The sequence below is a fragment of the Rhinolophus ferrumequinum genome, chromosome 12 (genome assembly GCF_004115265.2).
Source record: "Rhinolophus ferrumequinum isolate MPI-CBG mRhiFer1 chromosome 12, mRhiFer1_v1.p, whole genome shotgun sequence".
In the NCBI taxonomy this organism is placed as follows: Eukaryota; Metazoa; Chordata; class Mammalia; order Chiroptera; family Rhinolophidae; genus Rhinolophus; species Rhinolophus ferrumequinum.
This window is the reverse complement of record NC_046295.1, coordinates 12,544,297-12,558,186: the sequence shown is the minus strand read 5'-3', so window position 1 is coordinate 12,558,186 and position 13,890 is coordinate 12,544,297. Positions and strand designations below refer to the sequence as shown.

Genomic DNA, 13,890 nt, shown 5'->3' with positions numbered 1-13,890 from the left:
CAGGGTCATTCTTCCCTTTTCTTGAAGGATAAAGGCATGGTCACACTTGGATAGTGGATAGCTCTATCATCATGACTTGTAGAATCTCAAAAGTCCCAAACCTTATTTTATTTCATCTAATCACTGTTCCCTTTAGTCCAAACAGACAGTCAGGATCTATGATGATATAATTCCATCTCTACTCCTGACTCCTGCTGAGATAGCTGAATAATACACAGATAATTTTTTCATGATGTGATTGGCCAGCCACATCTTTGGTATTTTTTCCAAAACACACTTTCTCATTGTTTGCAATGTGGATAGGCTGAGAATTTTCCAAATCTTTAAGTATTGGTTCCTTTTTGCTTAATTATTCCTCTTCAATTCACCTCTCTCCTCTCCAACTTTACTATAAGTAGTATGTACTGTATACTATAACACATTATACTATTTCACAGGTTCATGACGCTGCCCATCCTGTTATCCTGGAATATATACTGTTAAGAAACAAGAAATCTCAGGCAGAAATTGAACCACCAAGTAGGGACTGTTCAATAACAAGACATCGTGCTCTGTCATATTCATGGAAGGGAAGCTTGTACTTAAAGTCAATAACTTTGCTTTTCCTGAACTTAATATAATATTGTAAGCGGTCTGACAATTAAGTTCGTGAACTCATCCTAGGAAAGTGCTACATACCTCATTGCTGAATATCACTATGGTCACCTTCCAAGTACTCCCCTTGACAAGCTATGCACCAACGCCAGTGCTTACTCCATCCTTCAAAGCAATTTTGGAACTCTTTTTCTGGAATGACCACCAGAGTTGTCATTGTATTACCCTTGGTGCCCTGAATGTCATCAAAATGTCTTCCTTTCAATATTTCCTTTATCTTCGGGTAAAGAAAGAAGTCACTGGGGGCCAGATCAGGTGAGCAGGAAAGGCGTTCCAATACAGTAATTTGTTTACTGGCTAAAAACTCCCTCACAGACAATGCCGTGTGAGCTAGTGCATTGTCGTGATTCTAGAGCCATGAATTGTTGGTGAAGTTCAGGTAGTTTTCGTCTAATTTTTTCATGCAGCGTTTTCAGCACTTCCAAACAGTCAACTTCATTAACTCTTTATCCAGTTGCTACAAATTCACAGTGAATAATCCCTCTGACATTCAAAAAGTTTAGCAACATCCTTGCAACAAGTTCGCGAACTTAATTGTCAGACCTGATGTGTCAGGTAGATTTAAAAAAAACTGCTTTTTTCATTACTATGCTGCCACTTATCTTATTTCAGCAAATTCTATGTGTGTAGCTGTATTCCTTTTATAGTTCCATAGGGGTGCGTGAGGAGGATGCCTTATGGTGTGCCCCTGGCAGGCTACTGAAGATCTAGCATTGCTGACAGTGAAGAAGTGACACACAGACATCGCTTACTTTTTGCTCCGACTCAAAGAACTATTATTCCATTTCCCCTCAAAGTTGGAAATCATTGTTTATAGACTGGCTTCCTCACCCCCCTACATCCTGTTATAAAGCCTCCATTTTCCAGACATGTGAAAGAACTTCCTATTTCTGCTTATGACACATTCTTTCATACTCCTGGGATGCCATGTTTTTTTGTTTGTTTGTTTTTCATATATTAGACCATGAGTTTAATGCTCTCTAAAAGTTTTTCCTGTACCTGAAAACACTTTTTCTGCCAGCCTCAGATTAAATGGCATCTCCTCTATATAGTCTTCCCTGATATCTCTAGGTACAAGTAATCCCTAACCTAACTATGCCTTAATAGAGTTGTAACTATGGTAATATAATTAGCTATTAGTTTACAAGGCTTGCTTCTCCCGCTCACATGTGAGGTTTTGAGAGCGGACATTCTATCTTATTAGTCCCTCTCATCTTCAAGGCCAAGCACAGAGTCTGATATAAGAAGGCACTTAATACATGTGTATGGGATAGATGAATGGATGACTGCAGTATATTTCTATCCCACCTCCCTGAATCCTTCTGAGCTAAAAGCGGGGGTTGTCCTTCATTAAGAATTGTAGTCCTCTATACCGCAGTCTAGATTAAGAAGCAGAATAAATAGACCAAGTTCTCCTTCAATATTTATAAAAATTAAACTCTATCAGTGTGGCCCAGCATTATTTGTGACTGTGTTTAATTTGTCAGTAGTTGTAAAACTAATCACAATTTTTCACGCTGCTTTAGATAAATATAATCATAAAAATCATTTCTAAAGTATTATGGTACATTTTACAATTTCTCCACTGCTTTGTGTCTTCCTCTACTTTTGGTCAACTTCTCCCTCTATATAATTATTGATGACTGCAGTTTCAAAATACTATATGTAGCTGTTTGAAGCTGTTTCTCCTTCCTGAACTCACAGGTATGCTGTATTTCCCAGCCTTTATTACACTGGTGAGTTCTAGCCCATGAAATGTGTGTCAAAGTGTGGTATACCACTTCTGAGCCTGGCCCACAAAAAGCCCATGTTTTCCTTATGGCTTTTCCCGTTCTGCCAGCTAAATGCAACTAAATAGAGTGATCTTAACAGTCACATTTTCAAAAAAATAATTAAAAATAAAAAATAGAAAATAAAAAATAAAACAAAAAATAATCACATTTTGAAAATAGCAAGAAAGAAGATGGAGGGAGCCCAGATCTTTGAATTTCTTCATGAATGAGAGTTGACCATATAGCAGCCACCAAATTTTTGACTTTGAATGACTAAGAAATACAATTCTGTTGTGCTTAAACTATTACACATATTGGACTTTGTTTGTTGTTAACACTAGTATTATCTTAACCAACAATTGTTTTGGTATACGTATGTCAAGACATTTAACAAGACTGTAGTGGCTAATATAATCATACAACAGGCCCTAAAACTTTGTACACATCTATGTGTAAGAAGTAGGAATGGGACAGGTGGGTTTGTGAGACTGGCTAGTGGCTCCTATAACTATAAACTCCATTACTGCAGATTGCCTCTATTGTATTTCCGCGAAAATAAGACGGTCTCATACTAATTTTTGCTCCAAAAGACACATTAGGGCTTATTTTTCAGGGGATGTCTATGTGTTCATGTACAAAAATCTACATTTATTCAAATACAGTCATGTCATCTTCTTCTGGAACATTGTCATAACTCTCCAAACCCCTAATTGAGTCTTGAATTTCTTGTGATTCCATTTCCCGTAGAACCATTGGCCCCAATCTCTCATGTCCAGCAATAGAGCTCTCCTTAAATGAGCACTTCTTGTCCATGTCGCCTGCTCGTACTGCGCTGGCAACACAGCTGGCAGTGATTTTATCCCATGAATTCTTCACCCAAGTCACAACCTCTTGCAGGCTAGGCTTCACAAGGTTTCCACGCTGACTTCTCTCCATCCTATTTTCAATGTAGTCATTGATTTCCACGTGCAAATGATCCTTGAATGGCTTGTTTATTGCAATATCAAGAGTCTGGAGATAGGCAGTCATTCCTGGGGGAATCATTATTTGATCTATTCTTCTCTCTGCAAGGAAGTTCTTCATGTCTTTAGTGTGAGTGCTGGCTGTATCCAAGACTAGCAGACCTCTTTGGCCACTTCACAAAATAAGTGGCAGCATTAAATCGACCCACTTCTTTATAACTATCTGTGTGCACCAGGCTTTTTCAGTTTCAAGAACATAAATGCATTAAGCATGTTCAACCTTATCTTTCTTGCCTTTAGTGATGATTAGAGATGGAGGTTTCTTTCCATCCAGACGAATTGCCAAAATACAGGTAAAACATGCACTTTCGTAACCAGTGGAGGGAATGTAGATTGACGAGGCACCACTCTGATCAATTGTCGTTTGAGATCCTTGGCCCATAAACACTGCCGTTTCATCCATAGCAATCATATTGGAGAGTTGGTATTTAGAAAAGTCAATGCCATCAACAAAGGATTTGAATGCAAGTACACGTTTAATAACTTCAGTGTCTTCCAGCTTGAACAGTGTTGTCCATCTTCTTAGAGACAGTTCATATCGCTGAAAGGTGCCATCCAGCCAGTGTTGTGATGCTTTGAATCTTCTGGGGATATGTCTAACTGTGGTGCCATTGCAAGGGCAAATGCTTGACTATCAGCCCTGTGCACAACCAAAGGCTTTGCTCTCCTGTCAGCAATCCATTCACAGTTGATGTCTTCTAGTTCAGGAAATAATGGTTGCTGACCTGATTCTCACTTGCACTTCCTAGCATTTCCCTCGTCCACCTGTTGACTGAGGTTATCGTACTCTGCTCGCCATTTTCAGACCATTTGGAGATCCAATACAAATACTTAATTAAAATTTATATTATCATTTATTTTGAGTATTAATGACAATAATATTATTTATATTCAGTTATATATTAATATTATTATTTTATAATTCAATACGTCCATCGTGTGTTGTAATGGACATACTAAATGTGTCCATCTGGCTGATGATCTTAACTGGGGCTTATTTTTGGGGTAGGGCTTATATTACAAGCATCCTGAAAAATCATGCTAGGGCTTATTTTCCAGTTAGGTCTTATTTTCGGGGAAATACGGTATTTAATAGGCAGCTTTCATGCAGCTGTGCTCCTGCTGTTTGCAAAACTTAATTTGAATATATAATGTCAATAATAAGAACTCAACATGTCAAGATTTTGACAGGTGTCTAGATAGTTATGCAATTAATTTTATTTATGCACTTTCTGCTTTAAATGCCTCTGAAAAGAAAATTGACTAATGCATTTTAAAAGGAATACTCATATATTTACCTCTTCACTCCAGATCACCACCACTCTATCTCCCCACAAAAAAAAAAAAAGGGATAAAAATGACAAAGAGGAGAAAAAAAATCCAGCTAAAGGAAAAAAAAATATATATATATATATATATATAAACAAATATATACACACACACATACATATATGTGTATATATGTGTATACACACACATACATATATGTGTATGTGTATAAACAATAAACAAATATATACACACACATACATATATGTGTGTGTGTGTGTGTGTGTGTGTGTATATATATATGGGTTTATTTCTGGGTTCTCAATTCTATTCCACTTGTTACAAAACATTGAGGAAGAGGCAACATCGCCTAACTCATTTTATGAGGCCAACATTACTCTGATATCAAAACCTGGTGAAGATAACACACAAAAAAGAAAACTACAAACAGTATCTCTGATAAATACACATGCAAATATCCTAACCAAAATACTAGGAAATAGAATATAACAATGCTTTGAAAAGATGCATCACACTTAAGTGAGGTTTCTCCCAGGGGCACACGGATGGTTCAACACACACAAATCGATCAATGTGATACATCACATAAACAAAATAAAGAATAAAAATCATATGATAATATCAATTGATGCAGAAAAAGCATTTGATAAAATGTAACATCTATTTATGATTAAAACACTTAATAAAGTGGTTATAACAGGAAAGTACCTCAACATAATAAAGGCCATCTATGACAAACCCTCCATTAATATCATACTTAGTGGTGAAAAATGGAAAGCTTTTCCTCTAAAATCAGGAATAGGACGGGGATGGCCCCTGTCACCACTGTTATTCAACATAGTATTGGAAGTCCTAGCCAGAGCAATCAGGCAAGATGAAAAAATTAAAAAAAATCCAAATTGTCAACGAAGAAGTTAAATTGTCACTTTTTGCAGATGACATGATTCTTTATATAGGAAACTCTCTAGACTCCACCAAAAAAACTATTAGAAACAATAAACAAATATAGTAAAGTACAGAATACAAAAATCAATGTATAAAAATCCATTGCATTCCTATATACTAATAATGAAATTTCAGAAAAAGAAATGGAAAACAATTCCTTTTGCAATTGCAACAAAAACAATAAAATGCCTAGGAATAGATTTAAGGACCAATATACTGAAAATTACAAGACATTATTAATACAGGTTGAAGAAGACAGGAAGAAAGGGAAAAATATTGTTGGTTTATGGATTGGAAGAATCAACATAGTTAAAATGGCCATATTACCCAAAGCAATATACAGATTTAATGTAATCCCCATCAAAATTCCAATGGCATGTTTTTCAAGAAATAGAACAAAAAATCATCAGATTTATATGAAATCACAAAAGACCCCAAATAGCCAAAGCATCCAAAAGGAGTTGGGGGTGGGGACGGAAAGGTTGGAGGTATCACACTGACTGATTTCAATGTATACTATAAAGTGACAATAAATAAAACATCATGGTATTGGCAGAAAAACAGACACTCTGATGTGTCTTTGTTGTTGTTTTTGTTTTTGTTTTGTTTTGTTCTTTTTTTTTTAATTTACTTTGAATATTTTTAACCAAGGCCATGACTCTGAAGTTCATCTTAAGTTTCATCATTCCTATTGTCTAAGATTTTCCTTCTTCTCATTCTGAATTCATTAAAGATAAATGCTATAGCACAGAGAGTAGAAAAAAGTAACCAATTTATGTGATACTCAGAAAAGGATGGCCTGAAAGTAAAACAGAGCCAGAGGAAGGTGGTCAGGAGAATAGTATGAAAAGTAAGACAGGTAAGATGAGATAGTTCAAAGTTTAAATACACAATACCTAGGTTAACATAGGCTTCTTTTACTAAGGGCCCGATGCTTCTTTTCAGGCTAAGATTGACTTCCCATGGGGTCACAGTTTGCCAGGCATTCGTGAGTAACATTTATGGAAGAATGCATTCATTCACTAGGGTATGTATTTTGCTATGTATAATGGCGTAATGACAATGGCTACACAAGTGAAGCTTACTTTTTAATATCATTCACATAACATTCAGCAGAGAATTATTCCTGGACTGTTTTGCTCTATAAATTAAGCCAGGAAGCAAGGTTCCTTCTTTGTTGTTATTCTTCTACCTTCAGACAGTGGTCCCTGTCTCTACGATATAAGATGGTTCACCAGGAAATCCCATCCCATGTTCATTTTCCAAGTTACTAGAAGGAGGAGGGGAAGCATACACATGTACCCTTTAAGGACAAGACCTGGGGTGGCACAAGTTATTGTAGCACATATTCCATTGGCCAGAACTGAGACACACAACCAAAAGTAGATGCAAAGGACTGTAAATACATATTTTTTAAAGAAGGCCATAGGTCCAGCTATTGAGCTGGAAAAATCTCTTGACAGTTGATTTAACTGAGAGAAGGTATTTCAAACACTCAGAGGAACTGATGAAATGCAACAAGCACACTGGTGAAAAACAACAAGAATTTGCAGGAGATACTTGAGATTTTTTTCAGAAAATTTCTGAGCAGCTTCACAAAACAGATGAAACAGGACTACTCTACTGCTGCCTTTCAAAGTCTAAATCAGCAGGTAATGGTGAATTGAGTGTTCAGTAGCTTAAACAAAATGAATACAGGCTGATTGTTCCCATATGTGCCTATGCTACTGGGTGCCATGAAACAAAACCTCTTATGACTGGAAAATTGAATTACCCTAGGATGAGGGAGCAGCTATACCAGTTTCATACCAACTTGGTGCCAAGATTGAATTCTGGCCCTATCATCCTCTAACTTCATAATTTGTCAAGACAGTGACTTCTATAAATCTATTCATATTAATCTGAAGAATCGGGATATTAACTACTGAGAAGAACTAGAATGAAGGTTTGATAAATTAATACATATGGAAGAAACTAGTTATTAGGTTTTCAATAAGCATTAGCCAGACCAGAACTCCTGTTGTTATTAACTGGAACAGTATTTATTTATTTTTACTTATCTGTTCTATTAACTTCTTATGTGTTCATGGAATTAAAATCTTTGCAAAGTTAATCTACTGACAAATAAGAGTAGAGAATTATTACGGGAGCTTATCTGTTTCTTAGTTATTTGTCTTAATAGTTACTGAATGAAGTTGTTCTATTTGACTTACAATAATAAAGCTCTAGAATTAGATTGTGCAAAACGTAAAGCTTTAAGAAGGAAAAACATTAAGCCTCAGTTAGTGGTGTATACACAAGAATAATCATGGATAGAATGTGGATTTGTAGGACTCAAACCCAACCTCTCCTACAAAAGCAAAATCCTGAGAACAACATCCTGTAACCTACATATTTTATAAACTCTCCGGGTTTGTACACACTTGAAATCTTAAGAAGTATTTGGCCTAGAGATGCAAATATGAAAAAGCTCATGATAAAGGCACATTAGCCCACAGGTAATATTAACAAACTTAAGGTAAAAGTCTACTTTCCTTGGCCTAATAATTAGAAAACAAAATGTTTACTTTCCTGGTTAGGCACTTAGGTCCAAGTCGTGGCTTTCTAGAAAAACTGTTCTCTTCATAAATCACCCCATCTTTTGCATCAGGTTTGTCCTTATTCGGGAAGACTACAAGTTCTTACAGAATATTTGGGGGATTCACATATTATCAAACCTACTAGCAGACCTAGATATATGTATGGCTACAATATAAGATCATCAGTAATGTTCCAAGCAGTAGCTGATTTACACATATTCCTTGTAATCCTTAAATGTCTGCAATGCAACCGTTATGATCCTCATATTATGATGAGATTACTGAGATTAACAGAGGTTAAGAAATTCACTTAGTGTTAGTAAGGCATGATGCAAATACAGGGTTATTACAGAGAAAAAGCAAAGAGAAATGAGGCCTTAAGTGTCGAAAATTCTATCCCTAAGAAACAACAATCACTTTTTAACTCAATCTAACACTGGATGTAGAGTGGAAATTTGGGATTGTTTGTTTAGTAGCTTCTGTCCAAATGCAAAATTCTTGCACTGAGAAGTAATACAGTAGAAGAGGGACGTGGACAGTTTTGCAGGTGTTTTCAGAATGTAAATTAATTGAATTGAGAATAGCTTAAGTACAGAACGGCCTAAATTCCCTTCCCGTGGTGCTCTGGGTGGAGCTTTTGTCTATGTATGTTTGAGATTCCAGTCTAATATCTTCACTTTATTCAATAATCTTACAGAGCTTTTACTCTATCATAGAAAAATGAAACACATTAGAAATGGAGGGTAATTGGAGGCTTCTCAGAATCTCACAGTGAAAGTTGGCTTTTTTTTTCTTTTCTACATTTCACAACATAGAAAGTTAAAATGTAATCTTCAACTGCAGGCATGGTATCTGCTCTCACAGAAATATTGCTGATTATTGCCAACATAGAAGCAACATTCCATAAGCACCAATGCTTTACAGACTCTCAGGATGTCACCGTTGAATAGACCAAGCAAATCTGACTCACAGGGACAGAGTGGGTATCTGGTTTGCAATCACTAGGAAAAACTTATTAGAAAATTCGCAGATATCATAGCTAGATCATCTAAATCCAGTGGTACTGCTGGGTCCCTAGAACAAAAGAGACTATGTTCTGCCATTTATAAACTAATGCCCTTAAAATATACTGAAATATCTAAAGGTTTCAATCAGCGATCTGCAATTCCCCCAAAGAAACATCTTCTACAGAAATAAAATACATGTGAATCTAACTTTACATAAGGTTGAACAGAGAGATTCTTTCACACATCTCTTTAATTTTATTGGATATCTACTATGGGCCAGAAAGAATTAGAGGTGATTTTCATATATTATCTCTTATTTCAATGGAATCATGAAACCACCTCGATGGTACAAGTAACAGAAAGGGGAAATGAGACTCGAGTTACTTGAGTCATATACTAGTTAGTGACAAAGAAGGCTTGGTAGTAGTTCTATTAAACTATTCCATCAGCCTCGATGGGCTATTTGTACATAGGACGCCTACTACAGATTTTCATTTTTTAGCAAAAGTGAATGGGGAAATTGTAGCACACATTTTCCACGTCATTTTTTCTATAACTTTCAGTTTCTTTGAAACATCATCATCTATGCAACCCGTCAATGACTTGGAGAAATCTTTCTCTTTTCAAGAACACTGAAAATACAAAGAAAATTCATTCGTGTTGGTTATCTATCTGAGGGAAGGCAACCAAAACTCTTTTCAAAATGACGGTTTAAAACTTGAGCGTCTTGACCTCAGCCCATGTTAATTCTTTGGCTTCTCATCCACAACAAATTCTAGAAGCAGCTTGGCAGCAGAATGGTAGAGAAGAGAGTCAATTCACTCTTGTGTCCCTTAATAGCTGCATGACCTTGGACAAGCTTTTAATTTCTCTGAACTTCATTTTCCACATCTGTACTGGGAGAATAATAACATCTCCTCAGGCAGTTGTGACCTACTGACTAATATAAATAATGTAAATACACATAGTAGGAAATCAACAATACTAAATTTGAGTTCTCTATCATGCCCCATTCCTCTTAAAGAGTCATAAAACAATCAGTGCAAAACTAGTTTTTAAAAAGTTGTTTTTGAATCTCAGACTTACATATTGGGTTATAAACCTTCATAATTTTTTTATTTACACACACACACACACACACACACACACAACCTCATTTAATTCTCCAAAGGCCAATATATTAAGAATCATTTCATCTTACCACAATATTAAGTAATCTCAACGTGGATGCTCCAACTTCATTTGGGATACTTCACATATAACGAGCCTACATCTTGAAACCATCTCCAACCGATTCCCTAAATGAAATAAAACAAAAACTCTTGGGAACATGGAAAAAAAAACTTAGTTTCTTCCAATAGTGTGTATCTCAACTTCCTCATGTCATTTTTCCATCTGGCTGCCTTAGCTCTGATTCTGAAGGAAAAAAAAGAAAAGAAAAAGAAGAAGAAAAATTGCACATGCATTTCCAGGCTGCAGATTCAGAATCGCATCTAACGTCCCTATCCCTGGTGACATTATTGCTTGCATTTTCAGATAATGAACAGCATGATATTTGTTTTTGTAAATCAATGGGTATTCTTAAATAGCTATAAGAGAGCAAAAGTTAGGGCACGAAACAACTTGCACATCAAACTGAGTATTTTTAGTCAATCTGTTTCAAAATAAATGATTTACATGTCAGTAATAGCATTTAGATAATGAGAAAAAGCATGAGATCAATCAAGTTATAGCAAGTGTGTCAGAGAAAGAAAAATAATCTGAATGTTACAGCGTTTCTTTTTTTAAGATGCTTTTCTTTTTTTACGATGGATGGTGGATGTCTTTTTAAAAGATTAATGCATAAAATAAAAATATGATAAAGAAACATATTTATTCATGCATTGCCTTTAATCACTTTAATTATTATGAAAAACATAGAACATATATATATATATATATATATATATATATATATATATATATATATGTTCCAGCCTTGACAATTTTGCACACTGAAACCTCATTCATAAATTTACCAGGTATTATGCTCTGTTGCAAAAATGTAGCAATTTTTAGTTCTCTCTCTCTTCTCTCTCTCTCTCTCACACACACACACACACATACACACACACACCTTAGAAGTCAAATTTATTGCAAGAAATTGTACTGTAATCACATAAGATACAATGAAATCACATTTATTCACCAGCCCAGGTCTCTCCCTTTAATAGCTATGTTGGTTTCATTACAATAGAATCCTCTACAAAAAAATAATTAAATACAATCTTGGTTATGCAAATTACACTAATGAAACTACTGAAAGCCTGATTGTATGAAACGTCTCAAGCTTAAGGAGGCATGTCATAGTGATCAATTTTAAATTAGTCACTTTAGAACAAATTCTGTTGCTTCACTCTCCTGATGGCTTCCTCGAGTTCTATTTCTACAAAAAATAAGTATTGCAATTGGGCTGGAAGACACAAGTATGTCTTCCTTTCCAAAAACTAGATATGAAAATGAGTCCACTGGGTCCAGCCAATAATACTGACATCCCAAGTCTTGTTGATAAGTTTCAATTCAGGTACATTTTTTGAGTAAAAAAAGGCCACTCTAATTTTCCTCTCAATAGAGGCCAGGTAAGAATCTTATCAGTTTTTAAGCTATTGCTTCATAGCCCAAAACATAGCTTGTATATTCTGCATGGAGATTCTGGGGCTGGGTCTCTGCAAAACATATTTCTCTTTTGCCAGCTGGCTTCCTTTTAAGTTCTGCAAAAGAGGACACTGAAGAGAGGATGGTTTGGGGGTGGTGAGACAAGATTACGGGAGCAAGGCGTTTATTCGTTTATGTTCATTGGCTGCCACCATTGCCTCTGCAATCATCCTTTACCCTGTTAGCAGAAATTAGTCTGTCTACAGATTTTTCAAGCCCTTCCAGAACCAGCTCATTCAGAGGTGCCAACATCAGGATGCCCTTATCCATTCCGGATAGTTCTTGAGTTTGAGCTTCCTAAGGCCTCTCTACTGAGCTCCTGAGAGACCAACATTGGCTTCCTAGCACCACTTCCAAGAAGTGTGGACCTCAGATCTACAGGGTCCCTTTTCCAAGCTCCTAGTAACCCAATTCTTCCTTTTGTTCCCCAAGTACTAAGGGTCAAACTACTTCTGTGACCATTATGTCTGTCTAACCTCAGAGGCCCCTTTTTCATTCTCGTTCTACAACACTGGTGTGATCCATCCTTTATATTACATTTTCTTGGTTAAACAACAGGTGTAAGCTTCTGTTTTCCTCACTGGACTCTGTTATAGAATGTATATTTTATTTTTAGGTTGGAGGTGGGAATGATGGAGAAAGAGAAGAAGCAGAAGAAAGAACTGAACATTCTTTGAGATACTTTCCATTTATTATCTAATCTCAAAAAAAATCCTATGAAATGGGTATGGTTATCACAATTATTTGCATTAATAAAAAGAATGATAACATTTATTAAGTTCCTAAAATGTGTTAATTTCTTTACATATATTATTCCATTTAATGTTCATAAACTTTCTGAAAAGTGACTGTGCTAGACTGATTTTATGGATGGAGAAATGAAGTTGAAGTTAAATTTTAGATACCTAGTAAGCCATAGAACTATAATGTGAATATAGTCTGAGTCCCAATCCAAAGAAGCAAGTATACACATATTCAAATTATTGACAGATTTAATTATACAATGCCAAAAATTACACTTATTACTATCACCACTAATCTCATCAGAAAATTATTTAGGTATTGGGAAGCTGTCGACCTTATGGTAACATACAGAAGATTTTCAAAATTTTAATTTTCACTGGAAAACTTAAATTTGAACGCTGGCAACACATAGAAATATAAAATAGCTGCTGTCCTTGAAGTGACATGGTCATTTTTTTTTTGAGAAATATACACCAAATACCTAAGTCTCAACAACTCTAGTCTAACTGTCAGTCACCCTTTCACAATAAAATGGTGTTAAATGTAAAAGTCCTTAGTTCAGCATTCAACCCAACCAACCACACAAGTCCTTTTGCTTGAGACAACATCACACTTCAGTTTGCAGCCAAAGTTCTTTATGTGCATACTCCACACTTTATGTGCATACTCCACACTTCATGACACAGACTATTAAAAGATGTTTATTCAGAGGCTGTTATAAAAATAATAATCTATACTACTTCATCAAGGACACTGTTAGGCAAACTTATTTTTTTTACTTCAAATGTGGTGGTTTAAAAAATACAATGACTATTGGTAACAGGTAGGTGTTACCACCTTGAATTGTGTTACGACTCCAATAATTTTATCTACTGTTACCTTTGTATCATCAGTGCAACTGTTGATACAATGGGAAAGCAAGTAATATCTTGGCTTGAATTATAAAACAGTTTTCACTCAGCACACCTTCTAAAAGTATCTTAGGAACTTCATGGTTCAAGGACCTAAATTTTGAAGGCTACTTATCAAATGGTGAGCTAAAAACATTAACTGAAAAGTTAGAGTACTTAAAAGAATTTCATTATGGAAGTCTTCTTTGGGCCAGGGTGGAGATGCCCCTCTCCTCTCTCACTATGGTGAGCTATAATGGGTTTAAACTAAGATTACAAAAACTGGAGCTGGA

The 13,890-nt window shown here is 35.7% G+C and overlaps 1 protein-coding gene across 1 annotated transcript in view; it reads right to left on the bottom strand.

Annotated features, from left to right (window-relative positions):
* The window catches only part of LINGO2 (leucine rich repeat and Ig domain containing 2), a 1,121,241-nt gene that overhangs the window by 870,436 nt on the left and 236,915 nt on the right, over positions 1–13,890 (bottom strand). The window contains exon 2 of the mRNA XM_033122203.1: positions 10,471–10,567. The gene's annotated coding sequence lies outside the window, so the exon portion shown is untranslated. The remainder of the gene's footprint in view (positions 1–10,470; positions 10,568–13,890) is intronic.